This window comes from Neltuma alba, unplaced genomic scaffold (assembly GCF_004799145.2).
Source record: "Neltuma alba isolate B1F8T4 unplaced genomic scaffold, ASM479914v2 tig00010779_pilon, whole genome shotgun sequence".
In the NCBI taxonomy this organism is placed as follows: domain Eukaryota; kingdom Viridiplantae; phylum Streptophyta; class Magnoliopsida; order Fabales; family Fabaceae; genus Neltuma; species Neltuma alba.
The window spans coordinates 393,800-410,935 of NW_021635598.1; the positions used below are offsets into that span (position 1 = coordinate 393,800).

A 17,136-nucleotide genomic window follows, 5' to 3' on the forward strand; every position below is an offset into this window, starting at 1 on the left:
CTAACTTTTAAGGCAAATCATAAAGTCACACCAAACAACCAATTAGCAGACGTTTGAATTGCCGTTTTGGAGGAAAAGTTCATTGCAGTGAAACGCTGGGAATTTGAGCTTTTGGTGTTTGTAATGTGGAGAGAGAGGAAATAAAGATGAGGATGAAATGTCAGGATATTTAAATAGATCCTATTTTGACCTAATAATTTGATTTTTTTTTCTAAGATGAAAAAAATTATCTAATAAATTTAATTAATTTAGTTTATTATTTTTCTAAAATTTATCAACTTGCATACATATCATATATTACCTTCACTCCTTAATATAAGACTCCAAAAGATTAATTTGAATAGATTAAGAAAGATAAATAAACTACTTAATTATATTATATATTACATGATATTTCTAAAATACTTCTGTGTATCATTAAATTACATATGAGTTTATAAGTCAAATAAATTAATTTGAAGAAAAATGATAAATATAAATATTTTAAAGTAATTTATTTAACTTCATTAGTTTTCCAATATTAGTTAACCAAGTCTTATATTAAGAATTAGAGATAGTGTATTATAAAACTCATGTCCTTTTTTATCATTTTATATCTAAATTTACTTCTTCATTATACATCTAAACAAGTTTCAATTTGTCAAACTGACTTTTATAAAAATCAATCCAAATATAAATCACATTACACTAAGTGATTTTACCCTAACTTATGTTTGTAAAAATCAAGTAAAATAAAAGTTAGTTTTGCTATTACCAATCCACAGACACCATTTGTTCCAATTCTGAAAGTCAGTTTCACAAATTCCCAAATACTTTTGGAGTCATCAAAGATAATCCAATCTTTGTGAACCATTTCCTTTTAACTTTTGGTTTAAATCAAAGATTTATTTAATTTTAGATTGGATCATCCCTCGGCGGGGCTAACAAGGCATAAAATCAAAATTTATTTATTTTGGTTGAAAAAATGAGTTAAGCAAAGATATTCAACTTATTCGGTTCTGGTCCTTGTCCATTTGGGACAAGACAAAAAATTTTTTAAGACGGGACACTAAACTGAATATTTATTTATTTATTTTTTAAAAATTCACTTATTAAATTGTTAATGTTAGTGCCTGTTTTTTATTCCAGTGATTTTTTTATTATCAAATGCATGATTTCTCTGCTTATAATTTAGGTTTTTGGGAAAATAATTTTTGCAAGTTAAAAAGACAGTTGCAGTTTTTTAGAGAAGACGGGGACCCGTAGTCCCATCTTATGTACACCCCTAGAATTAACTAACATTCTTGAAATATTTTGTCAATATTTTAAATCAACATTTTGGTACATTCATTGCTTTCAAGCAAGTAATCTTATTAGCATTTGCAAGTATTTTTCCAATGACATTAATATTCCAAGTTTAGGTGAGTTAGATACTAACTAGGGCCAAAACATTCGTTCAAATTCAGAAAGTCCTTATATAAGTACTAACAGATTGTATACCAACAAAACCCTCACATCAGTAGCAAAATTCAAACAACCTTATTAATTATGAACCAACTTCTTATTAACTAAACCAACTCTTATTAGCTCTTCCTTGTCATAAACCATTAGTACCTGCCAGTAACCTCCAGCCTAGTAACATGAGCGGCCTCTAGTACCCGCCTCTTCTTTGTTTTTGGAAAAATACATTCCTCCGTGTCGGTCCATTGCAAGCACCCTGATCAAGCATTGAACAAAAATGAACTTCACTTTTCAAAATAATTTTGCAGCTCATTTTTCATAAAATTTCTTTAAAAATCAAAGGAAAATCAATGACATCTTTTTTCTCATAAAATTGTTTACTGGTACAAAATAGGATGATTTCCTCCCTATTTTTAACTTCGAATGAAATCATGATATTCATGACTAGGTTACAAATTTCCCAACTTTTAGCCAACAACGTAAAAATTTTTTTGTACAAATAAATCTACTGATGATACATGCAGCTGGCAAAGAAAATAAACATTTCCTACTCTATTTTTTCTACCTCCAAACGACATCAGTTAAATATTTCATCCTCTCAGAACTCCACGAACGTCAAGAGTTTTTCTGTGACATTAATGTTTCCTGGCTTCAACAATGTCGACACACTTTTTTAATAGTGACTTTGCCTCCCCATTCTTCTCAGTCTCATGGAGATGACGAAGTTCACCCTCAAATCCTTCATTGATGGCACTAAGCTGTGGCTGGTCCATGAAAAGTTTGAGCAAGTCCAAGAGACATTCTGAGGCAGAAATATGAACCTAGTTGAATGAAAAGAGAGAAAAATGAAATGTCAAATGGATGATGAATAAGAGCATTGGAAAAATTACCAAGGGTTAAGCCTGGGCATACACATGTTACCACTATAACGGTATAACAATATGGATCTTCTGATATTCTAAGGTTATTCTAAGGTTATGACTGTATAACAATATGGATCGTCAAATATTTTAAAGTTAACAATAAGGAACCCATTGCTTGTCCTTCCAACAGCTCTTTCTTTTGAATCTTATTTTAAAAGCATTTTAGAAACTTCTAACTTTGGAGGATCCGAATCTTAAAAATAAAATGAATCTAGTCTTTATATTTTAGTTCTGTTAAATTTGTCTTAAACATTATTTTCCTAAAAGTAAATCCAAAAGACTTTTCTTCACCTGCCAATATTCTTTCCCATTTAATACATAATTATCTGATCAACATGAAAGGACCTTTTTTGTTCTACACTCTGCACTCAAGAAGAAAAAAGACTTCTACTTGAGCACAACCTAGAAGATGCTGACCATTCCTAAGGCTTGGTCCACTTAAAATTCCGCAATTAATTATCAGAAACACGTTTTTTCCTCTTGGTTGCGGAATGAGATGATAATGTGTTGATGAATACTATTCAAGCGAGCAAGATCGTGGCATACCTGTGCGATCTTTATTGTGTTTATGCACTCAAGTATTTTTGGAGATATAGTATCGAACATCTGAAAAGTAGAGTTGATTTCAAATCATTATTCAATATAAGTCCCCAGAATCTAATCTAAATCATAAATAAACCCAAATTACCCCCTGAACGAAGGCAAGCTCGGGAGTGTCATCCTTCATGGCATTTTGGAGTCTTGAGCATAGTTCTTTGATAGATAAAAAGGCTGCAGTTTTGACTGCACAACATAGACTTATTTAATAAAGATAGTAAACACATGGCAATGAAATACAAAATGAAAAAAAGAATACCGTTCCATTGATGCCCTGGTGAGAGGAATGCGGAGAACATGTGTATTAAGCGCTTTTGTTGTTCAAGAATATCATTTACATTTGCCACGTGGATGCAGGACGTCAAACAGTCTACAACTTTGTTGTGTGGAACAAAAGTACTTTCAGCAACGTCCCGATCTGCCAAAAAAGCAAATCACTCAAAATACTTGTGGATATGTGAGCATGTGGAAATGTGCGCATCCACGTCTTAGCCAGTAGAAGCTGGTAATGAATATTAAATAAATGTCTATTTATAGTGGTTCGTGCTATATTAAACAGAAAGACTTGGTTTATTAAGATCAAGTTTCAAAAATACTGATTTCATAAATTCCGCTGCCACGTTATAAAATTTCCAATTGCATTAAAAGTTTAATTTATGGCTTTACATGATATTCAATTATATAAGACAAGCACAATTTGCAATACATAAACAAGGATCTAGAACTGGTTATGACCCGCTTCAGGAGCATCGCTGGTCACAGGTGTTGGCGCGGACTTGTTGAGGTCTGGATTGCATAAATCAAATAACAAAGGAAGAACCATATTAAAAAATTCTGAATTGCCAAAGGCCTCTATGACCTGAAAAACAAACAAGGAAAATAGTTCAGGATTCCAGTTATCATGAATTAAACAGACAGTAGGCGAATTATCAGTCAAGATTTGGCCCCAAAAAAATCAGTCAAGGGAGACCAAAATTATCTGTCTTATTGACCTAATTTTCAAGATCAAGAAACTTGTGTAGGATGGAGCCATTGACTTTCATAAACTTTCGCCTCTCCAGTAATCCAGTTCTTTTCATTACTCTCATTGATGCTCATCTCTCTTCAACTAGATTCTCAGAATATTGATAAGATATTATCAGGAAAGGATTTGCTGTCGTATCATACTTTGGAATTTGGATATGTCCATATTAAAAAAAAGGTTAAAATACTGTGGCCCTGTTGATATTGAGTTCAGAAATGGAGTTTTGTTTTCCTTTTCATCTTTTAACATGTGGTTTTTTAAGTTGAAATATTATTGCCTATTGTTTGACAATTGCGAGTTTTATTCCGTTAATTGTCACTTCATTCTGTCATTTGTATGGATGTAGATATCACACAAAAATTCCCAAATTACTGACTACAAATGAAAAAATAGGGCTACTATCTGTGCATTCCAAAATTGACAAACTTTTGACAATTATTATGAAGATATTACACAAACGCACATAATTGGTATGTTCTGCAACAGACAGAAATGGGAATGTTAAACTGCTATTTATTAAGGACTGAGGGTGGCGATAGATCTGCTACACAATGTCATCCTAAATCCTCATTAGTACATAGAATTAAATAGAATGAACAAAGGAATAAAATGAAAACAATGTGCGTACTAAGAAAATCTTTTATAACTCTGAATAATAAAAAATGAAATAAAAATCAAAGAGACAGTCGAAGTTGAGTAATAATAGCAAGAGTGTAATGGATATTATGTACTTCAATTTTTGAGCGATGGAAAGGAAATCATTGACTAAACCAAATAGGCCCTAAAGAAGACAGCTTTTATACGAATATTCTTAGCAAGCATTATGTATTGCTAACCTGTTCAAGAGCGGAGAAAGCTGCTTCACGGTATTTCTTTCCCTTTCTACTGCATGCAGATGAAACTACATTCAGAATGGCAGCAGAAGAGGAGGGACCTGCTGCAGAAATTGCTTTATGGCAGGATGCAGACAGAGCACCCAATGCCAGCAACAAGACATCCTTTCCCTGCCATGTTTATGTTGTAGTCAGAGAACTAGAACATCAAACTCAAGCTATTTTGCCAACATTCTAACATCTTTCCAGCTGTCATACTAGAACAAACAAACAAAGTGGCATTATTTTTACTTGATGGCACTTATTCATCTTCTTACCTCCCATAAGCGACCAGGAATTTCCTTCATGAGAGAGTTAAGCAGAACTTCATGGTGAGAAGAAAGTGATTCACCCAAAACTTCACTAAGCCTACAAATAGCCTGTGCAGACTGCACGTATGGCAATAGAAAATCAGCAAACATCCACACAAAAATGCTAAATACAATGAGATGAAATCAATTATAAAGACATTAGTAGAAGAGAAAGGAAAGACTAACCTTTCTTTTACTTGCCCATGATGATGATGAAATACATTCACAAATAAGCGAGACAATTTCTCCCAAGTATAATTGGAGGGTGACTCGCTCTCCACTGGTATATTCTTCCCATATTTCTTCAAAAAGGTTTGAAACATGTTCGTCATCTTCAAACCTGCATGAAGTTAAACATTTCCATTTACCAGTGATATAAGTTAAGATTCACACCATCATCATCATCGTCGTTGTCATAATAATAATAAGAGTGAAATACTCTAACCACTTTTTAGTTTTGCCTTAATTACATGGAACTTCCCTCTATTTTGGTAATATACATTTTAGTCCAAACCATTAACAGCGTTAAGGAATATTCTGAAAAGATTCTTTACATATATTTTTAATTAAAAAATATTAGAATAAACCTTGTTTCCTACATTACCCCTCATTATATTAAATACGTAGTTTATCTTTTAATATTAATATTTATTAATAATCTATTTAATATTTTACTAAATTTAATAAATTAAGATATAACTTTATAATTGTATTGAACATACATATATACAGTTCCAAAATATTTTTTACTAATATATACTACCTTCCGTCCTAATTATAAGAGCTAGTTGACTAATTTGAGAACATTAAGGAAAGAAGTTAAATTAGTTATTTGTAATAAATAGGTGTTATCTTTTCTAAAATATCCTTGCTAATCAAGTGTATTAGTTAGAACTATCATTGTTAAAAGGACTACATTGAGAAAAAATGCATAAATATAAAAGACAAAGTGGATTGGGATTTCATATTTAAGACCAAAATAAAAGTCAAACAAGGTTTTATATTAAGGACCGGAAGTAGTATTTAAAAAATTACATCACAAGTATTTTATTGTAAAATAAAAATTTGTATTTATAAAATTTATAACATGGTAAACAATTCAATAGTATAACAAAAAATATTAAAATATTTATTAAAATTAATTTTTAATTTTAAATAAGGATGTATGATATGTCATTAAATGATAATTATTAAGCAATATTTGTATCAAGAAGGGGCAATTTGGTCAAAATAATAGGTCAATCCTATGATTTAATGGTCAACTAACAAATGGGTGAATAGGAGTTGAATCTTAAAACTAGAAAGGAGGTTTGTGCAATATATATTTTGATTTTAAGAGAGGTCCATATAAATTTCCAAAAAAAAAAAAAAAAATCTTTGTAATTTAGGTTAAAAAGAGGGGAGGTTGATATATTTTACTCTAATAATAATAATCTGTTTTTGTATTGTGAAGTGGCTAGGCATATTTCCTATAGGTTGTTTGACATTTTTCAAGAGGTTGAGTGTCCGCCTAATCTACAAGCTTTTTAACCATTAAGTACACTGGTTTCGACTACAGAATGAAGCACAAAATTCTTCCGCATTTGCTTCCTTGGCTCGTTTGTGTCTTTAACTAGAATGAAACATTTGTGTTTTGAGGAAATTTTCTTCCCACCCGTTTTCTGGCCCCTTTGCAACGTGTTGTTTTCAAGCTGGTTTTTCTTGCGGACTCATGAGGTTGCAAAATTATTTTGAGCTAATGAGTCCCTAATTTTTTAATTATTTTGGGAAAACCTTTTGTCCTTAACTTTGAATTTCTCTTCTTCGCTCTTCAATAAATTCCGTTTTACGTTTCTATCAGAAGATAAGGAAGAAAAATATAGATTAGCAATTCAAACCTTGAAACAAAAACAACTGGAATAATGACTGCAAGGTATCCACGAACAACATCTAATGCATTGGATGAGTAGCTCTTCAAGAGAAACGCACATGCAATTTGAGAATTTTTGTCATCAGCATGCAGAGCTGCAGCGTCTTCAATTAGCTTTTGCGCTTGAGAGGTTGCTATGTAGTTTAACACTTTTGCACAGGCACTAGCGAAGGCACGTTTTCCAGCAGTACTTTTTTCCTCCTTAACAACAGGAAACAACAATCTTACAAGCATGTTAGCATATGGCTTGATGTCAGCACCGATCCTTTCAAGCAATAGTGTGATAAAGTTGGCCACACCAACCCTGCATTGGTATAGAAAGCATCACAAATTATTAGAAAAATTTTATACTTGCACACATGGACATACAAGTTAAAGCAGCAAGTTATTAAAACAGGAGGAAAACAAATCCTGGAGGGAAGATCTAAAGACAGAAAATTCTAGCCAGAAATTCTGGAGAAAACAGGTGATCCCAAAATACTGAAAGCTCTATAGCACATCAGATAGCTCCACCAGCTTGCGTGAAAATTATGAGATGAGATGAAGATCATTGATATCAAAATTCTCAAGTGGATTCTTTTCAGCAAGAAAGAAAGGGGTAAATGAGTAGTTGCTGTAGAAACAAACCTAGTATTAAGGCCAACTCCAGATCTCACTAAATGAGAAAGTGCTGGAATCAAAGCACCCAGAGATTCTGCATCAGCAACTTTTATACATGAATCTAAAGTCTCCCACATAGGAGAGCCTTTGGCGGCGGAAATTCTCAAAGTTTCAAGCTTCTCTGTCTCTATTCCCACATTTTCCGCATGACGCTGGAAAAGTGAAGATACATAATCATATGATTAAAAAAGAAGGTAGCAAGTGAGCTTCAAATATAAGATGTGGACATATTATTCCACCATACCTCGACATAATTGAGTCTTTGGTCTTCTAGGCTCGATAAACTTTCAAGCATGCAGCACACTAATGCAGACAAATGTGGACGAATTGCAGTTCCAGCATGCTGAAGAGAGACAATAACAAAAAATGATAAAACAAATGGGTTCATTCCAACAACAGAAGAACATATTAGCAAAGGTGCCAATACACTGGCAAGATCCACAGTAAGTTCATTAATCCAACGCAATCACCTTGAGGAAAAAAGTCAAGAGGAAGCTAACAAATTTCATGATGTGGTCATGTAGAAAAGAAAAGACACACCCAAGAGGATACTAAAATACAGTTATACACATTTAAGACAACTGGAAATTATGATAGAGCAATATTGATGACCAGATGAGAAAGACTGCGGACACTGGACAACCACAACCAATCTTGTGAATTGAGGATCAGACAGAGAATATCCAGAAGACCACACTCTCATGCATATTGCCAGTCAGGTTTAAGAGCTTTCAGGACTCTAAAACCCTGCAGGCTATCATTTTTATTCTTTTCCCTCTACTTAACAAAATCAAATTCATTTTTTTTAATACCATTAATTGATCTGAATTACTAGGAAGCGCAAGGCTGAAGGTATTAATAAATAAGATGCAAAGAGTCAGAGACAAACAATCAGAAGAGCTTTTCTATTCAACAAAGAATAAAAAATAAAATAAAATAAAAACAAGCTGACATGTATAATCCCCTTATGCGTGCATAAAAAATATGCAAACATGTTAAAAAAGTGATGCAGCTGAGAATTCCACACCTTTGTGAGCATCATTACAAGTGCAATTGATGCCTTCCGAACACTATCAACTTTACTTAATATGCCTTCTGCAAGAAGAAAAGGTAAAACAATATCCATGGCTTGGCGAGCATCTGACATATCAGTTAGAGAAACATCACAAAGCCTTGTTGTTAATGTAGCTACAGCACAGCATAATTTTTCACCAGAAATTCTAATAGTCTCCTTTATGTCATCCATGGCACGAAATGCTGCAGACCATAATCTTTTTAGATATATTCCAACCTGCAGAAAAAGATGAAAGATATGCCCCTCTCAGGTTTACTATAGTCAAACTGGTTTTCTTCCTTTTATCTCTCCATTGTTCCAGCATTATATTTTCTTCTGACTGTAAGCATGCAAGTGTGTGCATTTAGGAAGTTATCTAATAAAAATGTAGTAATAGGATATTACTCGCAAATAGTTCCTATAAAGCTTAAACTTCTGAACCACTCAAAAGATGCACATCTCAGATTACACCAACTAAATAATAATTAAAAGCAGAAATAGTTTCTACCGTAGCATATTAGAAATTATAACGAGTCAATTCTTGTGTTCCATCATTCCGTTATGATTTAGAACATAAAATTCCCTTGATCAAGTATATTTCAGATCAAATCTCATAATGTTACCCGAACAGTATGATGCTAATTACTCATATCCAATATCTGCGCACACAATTTTTCTATTGGCCTGACAAGGTAGGCTTCCACACGAGAGGACATGCAAAGAATTTCCCCCTTTTCCTAATTAAATTTCCCTTGTTCTTTCTGCTTAAACATTTTCCTGCTGCTCTCCAACCATATATTCAACATGACACAGCAGGTAAATCCCTCTAAATCTGATGTCTAATGTTCAAAAACATATCAACAATAGCGCTCGCAAGTCATCCCACCTAGCTGACTGAAGTTTAGATAGTTCGTTCATTTGCATGTTATACTGAATACAACCCCTTTCCATTTGAAGATGCTTCAAAGTGATTTGCATGCAACTGTTTTACTTAAGGGCTTTAAAACTAATAAAAGAATTAACACATAAATTTCAAGTTTCTTATACTAGATAAAAAAAAATTTGGAAATAATCTCAATGACCTCATGAAATTTTCGTCCTTGGATGATATCTGCAAGGGCAAGGCATGATGCCTCACGTGAGCGCCAAAGCCTAGATCCACATTGATTGAGTAAATCATCCATGATGAGATTCAAGTTTTCATCAATGGTTTTCTTTGAGTCTGCCACAAGTGATTTCCATATATGTGCCATAGCATCCTAAACAGAAAGATAACAAATGTCATGAATTCCAAAGTTAATAATAACCATGGGAAGAATGGATAAACATATTTCCGTTGTTTCATTTGGTGCCCTTCTAGGGAAAGTGAAGGTGTGTTAACTGTAGAAAAGGAAAAGAGAAGGACAAAAGGCATGTAACAGCAGTAATTTTTTTTTTTTTTGGGGGGGGGGGGGACAATCATTTGCATGAGGATACCTGCACATTTTTTTCAGGATCATATTGGTAGCGTATGAGCCTTGGAATCAATAAACGTAAATGTGGCTTCAGGGCATCCCCTGCTTGTTTTGCTATCTTAGAGAAGCCGAAAGCAGCACCTCTCTTAGAATTTAGGGAAGATTGATAATTAGCTAAATCCATGAACTTATAAATTAAGTCTGGTTGACCCATTTCATTTGCTAAGCCACATAATTCTTTGTAGGTGTTCAGTTTCCCTCCACCAATGCTTTCACCAAGAGCTCCCTCTTGAAATACTTCTGTGTCTTCTACAAGCTGCAAATAAAACTCCAAGGATCCAAGTATAAATACAAACATAAATGAAAGAAAGAGGAAAGAAATCTGAAAGGAATTAACAACTCACCTTGATGGCTCTCTTCCGCCTCCCTGAGCCAGTCAAAGTATTCACAAGGGCATTCACTAAATTTTTTTTCATAGACGCATCACCAAGCTCATACACAATACTCATGCCTTGAGAGGCCAGTTCTTGGGTGAGTTCATTTTGCTCACCAAGTAGGTGAGAGAAAGCCTCCTGCATTCACATGATAATAGCTAAATTGACATTCCAGGTTGCTCTATGCAGCTACAGCAAGGATATGGTACAAGAAAATTCCTGATTTCACGGGGAGGAATGGCCCATCACATTAATCATGAAAAGTATCACATCACAATTCACAATAACAACATGCAAAATAGGACATCTACTCCTATGTATATCAGTCAACAATTGTTCCCTTGGAGAAACCATGAACAAAGCTCCAAAAGATTCCAATAACAAAGTATCTGTAAAGGATTGTTCAGTTGAAGAAAACTAGAAAATATGACCATTCAGTTCCAACCATATATACCAAATAACATCTTTAACTGTACATCTTCCTAAACCCCCCCCCCAAAAAAAAAAAAATGCTCCTGCCCAATCTTCTAAATCTAATGAATAAAAAATGTTCCAAACTCAATAATAATAAAGACACCCCAAGTAGATAGACATTTGTTGGAATAAAAAATCTATACATTAGCGATTTTAGTTTTCAAAAGAATGAATTCTATATTATTTTATTATAATTGAAGAAAGTTGAGAATGATTGCTCTCATTTTATATAATTGATTCAGAATAGCCAATAGGTACACACACATACACACGTTCTAATGTTAAAAGTTAACGTCCTAGAAGGAAAAGGATAGCACCTAAAATATTTAAAAACACCTAACCGTTCTAATGTAATGACACTCTAGTTGACACAAACATACGATCCCCAAATAAAAAAGCATACAAAAACAATGAAGCCTGAATTTTCAGTTCTTCACGCAAACCTGAATTTCTGGAAGCTTCTGCTGAATAGTAGAATGATGCCCACAATACATCGTAAGTGATAAAAGCCACACAGTTCCAGCACATCGCTCTTCTTTCCTGCTACTGTATAAAAGATCATCAAAGAGCTTCTTGGTAATTGCATCTCTTGTGGCAGCATGAAAACCTTCACAACTTCACTTTGTTCAGAAGGAAACTGCTTTAACTTGGAAGAATCCAAATCTCTCATGAGAAAGTTTGAAGCCATAGATAGTGAAGAATAGTTAGTTTTTAGAATTATATCAGCATTGACAGGAACACTGCCCCACAAAAATGATAGAGCCTCCCCAGCAGCAAAAAGTATGTCCTCAACCTGAAAGTTTAGTTACAAAAAATGTGACACTTTTGATGCTGCAATTTGATTGAAATACAAAAGCACATGTGAGAAATATTAAATTAGATACTTTGGAAAGTCTTAACAAATGAGCTAGAAGACCTACTGTCAGCAATAAAGGCTATGGTTAAATTGCCTCGGGAAGAGCAATGACTAATAGTAAGAGTAAGAGCCTCATAATGGAGTTGCAGATAAAGGCAGAGCAGTTAGATTAGAGACGTTGCTATGATGGCATATTTACTGAGCCTTTTTTTTTTTTTATAGATCTTTTGTCAGAACATAGAAGAGCTAAAGGGAAAGACAGAGAAATTGTTTAGGGGGTTGCATGTCTTCTGTTTCTTTCTTTGTAGTTATTACAGTGAACCTTAGTTACGGACAAAAACTTAGGCAAGGAGATGTTATTCCTCTATTCCTGTTTGCCTTTATTGATACGTTGACTTGAAGATATTTAAAATACACTACACACCATAGTTCAACCATTGCACCTTCCGTCATCATAATATCTGAAGAAGAGCTTAACATCAAGATCTAACACAAATTTCAAAGCTATTGACGATAAGTAACTTTCCAAAGGATAAGTCCGGGAAACCAAAAAGCTTCTCTTCATTAAAGGAAAACAGAGAAAGACTCCTAGTTCCTTAACAATCCCTCTTGCTTTTCAAGGAGGTTTCACAACCACTGTGTCCACTAGGGGTTTTAAAGAGAGGAATAGTGCAAGATTTGTTAGCTGGGATGGATAGTTTAGAGGTTTATCATTAGGTGTTTGCTGATGATAATTCTATTTTCCTTCCTAAGGAGAAGGAAAATTTTAAGAATTCGCTACGTTACAAGTCTGAGGCTGCACTATACTCTCCATTACCCTTCTTAAGTCAGGGCTGGCTGGAGTTAAACATTGTGGAGAGAATGTGGAAGAATCAGATGAGATGGTTGAAGGAATTTACAATTTCCTTCATTAATTTAGGCATTCCTTTAAGGCTGCCTGATCAGTTTTGTCTTCCCAGAACGTTGTTTTGCAAAATGCTTGAAAATTAGAAAGGGATTTATTCTTTTCCTGGTGGGCAAATAACTTTATTTCAACTATCCCGGTCAACTATCCCCCTTTACTATCTCTCATTGTACAATTCCTACTAGGTTATACAATTGGATGAAGAAGACTGCAAGATTTCTTATGGTAGGTGATGAAAGTAGAAAAAGATATCAATCTTTCTGGAAAGGAAGTGTGCTGTAATTCTAAGAACAGCTTCTAGTACCAAAGTGCCTTTAGACACCACAAAAGTAGCAAAGCCGCTTTGGCAGTTTCCTAGGAAGAAAAAGATCATTTGTTTAGTCAGGAACTCTGGTGAAATACCTTGGATCGACAGACACTGAAAATCAGATTGAGTGCCACATCAAGTTGATTAGATGATGTTTCTTTCACACACATATGTCCGATAGATATAAGAATCTTCTGAATTGCTTTAATGTCATCTCCCACAAGAAGCTTGCTCAATTTATCACGCACAATTGTCAGAATGTTATCTGCAGATTAATCATACATTCCCATAATAGATCAACGGTTAACAGATAGAACAAAGTAGTCATCACATAAAATCTATATACCTGAACAAGAATCCATCATATGAAAACTATACCTGAACTAGAATCATTAACAAGTGGAGGCAATGAAACACGCAGTCCAATATGACCCAGTGCTTGCATTGCAACGGCAGCCAGTGTAGAAGTTTCAGAATTAACCACATCAACAAGACATCTAAGCGTGTTCTGGAACGAAATTTCAGAAATCTGCCAAAATATATGTGTGTATGATTGTTAGATACGAGGAAATATGAACAGAAATTTATGTTTCAACCAAACAAGTAAATTGAAGAATAGGCAATTACTCAAGAACGCAGAATAGATGCATTTGATATTATTTGGACTAGCTAACATACCAAGAAGATAGTCCTTTCATATCTAGGTTGGGGAAAAGGGGAAAAAGAGTCAGAAGAACAGAAGACAAGTAACTCAGAAAAGAAAAATGCAACGGGTATGAAATCAAAAAAAAAACACAAACTCAGAAAAATTCTCCAGTCTGATTAACTTCACAGAAAAGAAAATGCAATGGATATGAAACCAGAAAAAGAAAACATAAGCTCAGAAAAATTCTCCAGTCTGACTTAATCTAACATACTTTGTAATATTTACTGATATCTGATAAATCATTTGCTGTTTAAAGATTTAGTGTTCTTATCAAGATTCAGTTCAGCTAAAATATTTACTCTCTTAAGTGAGCAGCTATGGATAATTTTACAATTTTTATTACGTCCCTTCGATAGCCGTTTGGGCTTGAAGTGCAGACAAAATACAGGCCCACCATATCTTCTGCTGAAACATAAATTTTTAATGCAGGACAATATGGCAACAAGGACCAACACTACTACCAATTTGGACAGAATACTTTTATAATAATCTCAAACAGCCATATCACAGCATGCTTGCATGCCACATTTGTGTTTAACTTCTCACATTTTCTGGAAGAGTGAAAGTGCTTTTGAAGTGTAGTCCAAACATGCTCTAGATCAGATGACAGTGTAAGGCAAATTAATCAAAGCTTTAATGCTTATCACTGGATTAAAAACCCCCATTCTATCAATGATGTCAATATTTGTATACGCATCAACTGATCCCGCCCTCAAGTTGTGATGTGTTCTCTGTACATTTATATGCTACAAGACATTAAGTTGAAGAAGCTTACTGATGGTGTTCTAGACAAACAATCTGCAGTTACATATCCTACTGCACATAATGCGCCATGCTGAGTCTCGAACCTGACCATAGAACAAAATAATATTATCATACAGGATAGCTTCAGAAAAGAAACAAAAATTTGAAGATTTGATTTGAAATAGTTCAAACCTTGACTTATGTGTACTACCGATTGTGGAAGTCAATTCAGAAATAACATCAGATGATGCAGGCAAAGGAAGGGCAGAAGACACAATTCCAAGTAAACGAGCAATGGCTTCACGAGTGTCTGAATCCACGTGACTCAGTAGTTGCTTAATCCACGAAACTTTTTGTGCATAATGTGATGCTACCATCTATAAACAACAAATGTGAGAGCAGGAAAACAAGCAATAAAACAATCAAGAAACTCAAACAACAGACCTCTGGCATATGTGATCCAATAATAAGCAACGCCTTGGAAGCATTGACATTCAACTCAACAGACCCTTCATTTGCCATAGAATGTTCCAGCAGTAAACAGAATTTCTCTACTGAGGACAGAAACTCGGATGATAAAGTATTATTTTGATCCAACTCCAACTCAAAGCACTTCAACAAAAATTTAATCATGGCCACATATGAACTTGAAGGAAAAAGAAGACTCTGTTCTCTCATTTGGCCAGACCCTAGCAACTTTGGCTGTTGTTTAATAATATAATCGAGCATAGATCCAAGTTTTGGGTGCTGAATGCCAGAAATTTGACCGTCATCTTTAAGAAGACGAAGACCTTCAAGGGCAATTTCTCTGTTATAAACCAGAAAAGAAAATCAATTCAAGTGCAATGGAGCTACAAGTGATTGATTACATGAACCTGACCTAGAAAAATAATAGGAAAGATCTTTGGGGAAAAAAAAAAAGAAGAAGCAAATTCAGGTGCAAAACCTAATATCCAGTTTCGCATCTGCCACTGCAAGTATGCATTAAAAACGACTTGGACAATGCTGAAAGTCAAACAATGATGTGGCCCATCTAATAGAGCAATATCGCACTTCACTTTCCTCCTGTCATTACCAGCAACAAAGTAAGACGGACACAAGAAACAAGGAAAGCTTCTTTCCAAAATAAAATAGAGCATTTGATTCCAAGTCCCAGACAAAGACACCAAAGAACATGCAAAGCATAGTGCCATAGCATTTCCCCTCATTACTGCCAAAGCCTCAAAATTTAAACAAGAAGAAGTTCCCGAGCCTCTGCAGGCATATTGATGTATAGAAAAGATAGGAAAGAGAGGAAAGAGGGGGTGAGAGATAGAGAGAGAGAGAGAGGAAGACAGAAACAAAGAGAGACTCAAGTCTATTATTCCAAAAGCTGATTACAAGAACCCCTTTGCGCCTTTTATACACCATAATCCCTAATACACATTACTAACCTAACTACCGATTCACTGCTTAACTAAATTCCCTTTCATCTATTACTGATCTAAAAGATAAGAAATACAACTAGCCCATAAACTAATATGGACAGAGCCCATAGGAAGGAACACAGCCAGCAAGTTGAAAGGCATACCACTTGAGAATTTTTCAGCAGAAGTGCCTCCAAATCTTGTCTTGTAACACCGTTAATGGGGCCCCCTGACACAAAAGACAAAAACATTCAAGCAGAATGAACATGAGGGAAGCGAACTGGGCAAACTCTCAAAGTGAAGAATAAGTACCTATGCTAAGTATGAAACGGAAATAATACTGAAAACATTAAATATTGTACAAGATCCACCAAGGCAATCCTATATACTCTTAAGGAATAGTTTAGTTGAGGTAATTTGCAAGGTAAACAGTCTTAAATTTATTAGAAATGTGTTGGGCCAGCATCAAACTATTTAGACTTTCAGATGGATAAAAAAAAAAAAAAAGTATTACTGAAGATGCAGGAAGCATTAAAGTTTCAAAAGGATATTTCCTTTGGGAAAAAGGCATAAATTAACAACATATTCACACAGATTTAAGAGAAAAAGTACATACTTTGTAAGCTGCAGCAAAGAGAAACTGTTGCTTCTTGAATAACAAATCGAAGAGAGATTGAGATTCCACTTTCAATGCATGGAAAAGACGAACAGCCATGTCAATCTTTTCCCTATAAGGATGCGAAATAGCTCAATTAGTAATAATTTAACACACAGGACTTAGTTTATAGTTAAGAGAACTCTAAAATAATCAAAGGATGCATTTTAACTTCTGAAGAGACTAATTTAGAGGGAAAAAAACGAGGGGTATACACCAGAAGATGGTAGATTCTCTCAGAGCAACAAATACCAAAAGGAAACAATAGAAGAAAATATTAGCACATGAGACCTCTCAAGTCTCTGTGCAAGTCTGATTTCATTTGTCTCAGAATCTCTAAACACATAAAGTAAACGTCAATAAAAGGAATCTTACGAGACATACATATCTATCACATATTCTTGCA

The 17,136-nt window shown here is 34.3% G+C and overlaps 1 pseudogene; it reads right to left on the reverse strand.

Moving 5' to 3' along the window:
• Positions 1-1,432: 1,432 nt before the first annotated feature.
• Positions 1,433-16,790, reverse strand: LOC114758989 (proteasome adapter and scaffold protein ECM29-like; annotated as a pseudogene).
• Between the last annotated feature and the right edge of the window lie 346 nt (positions 16,791-17,136).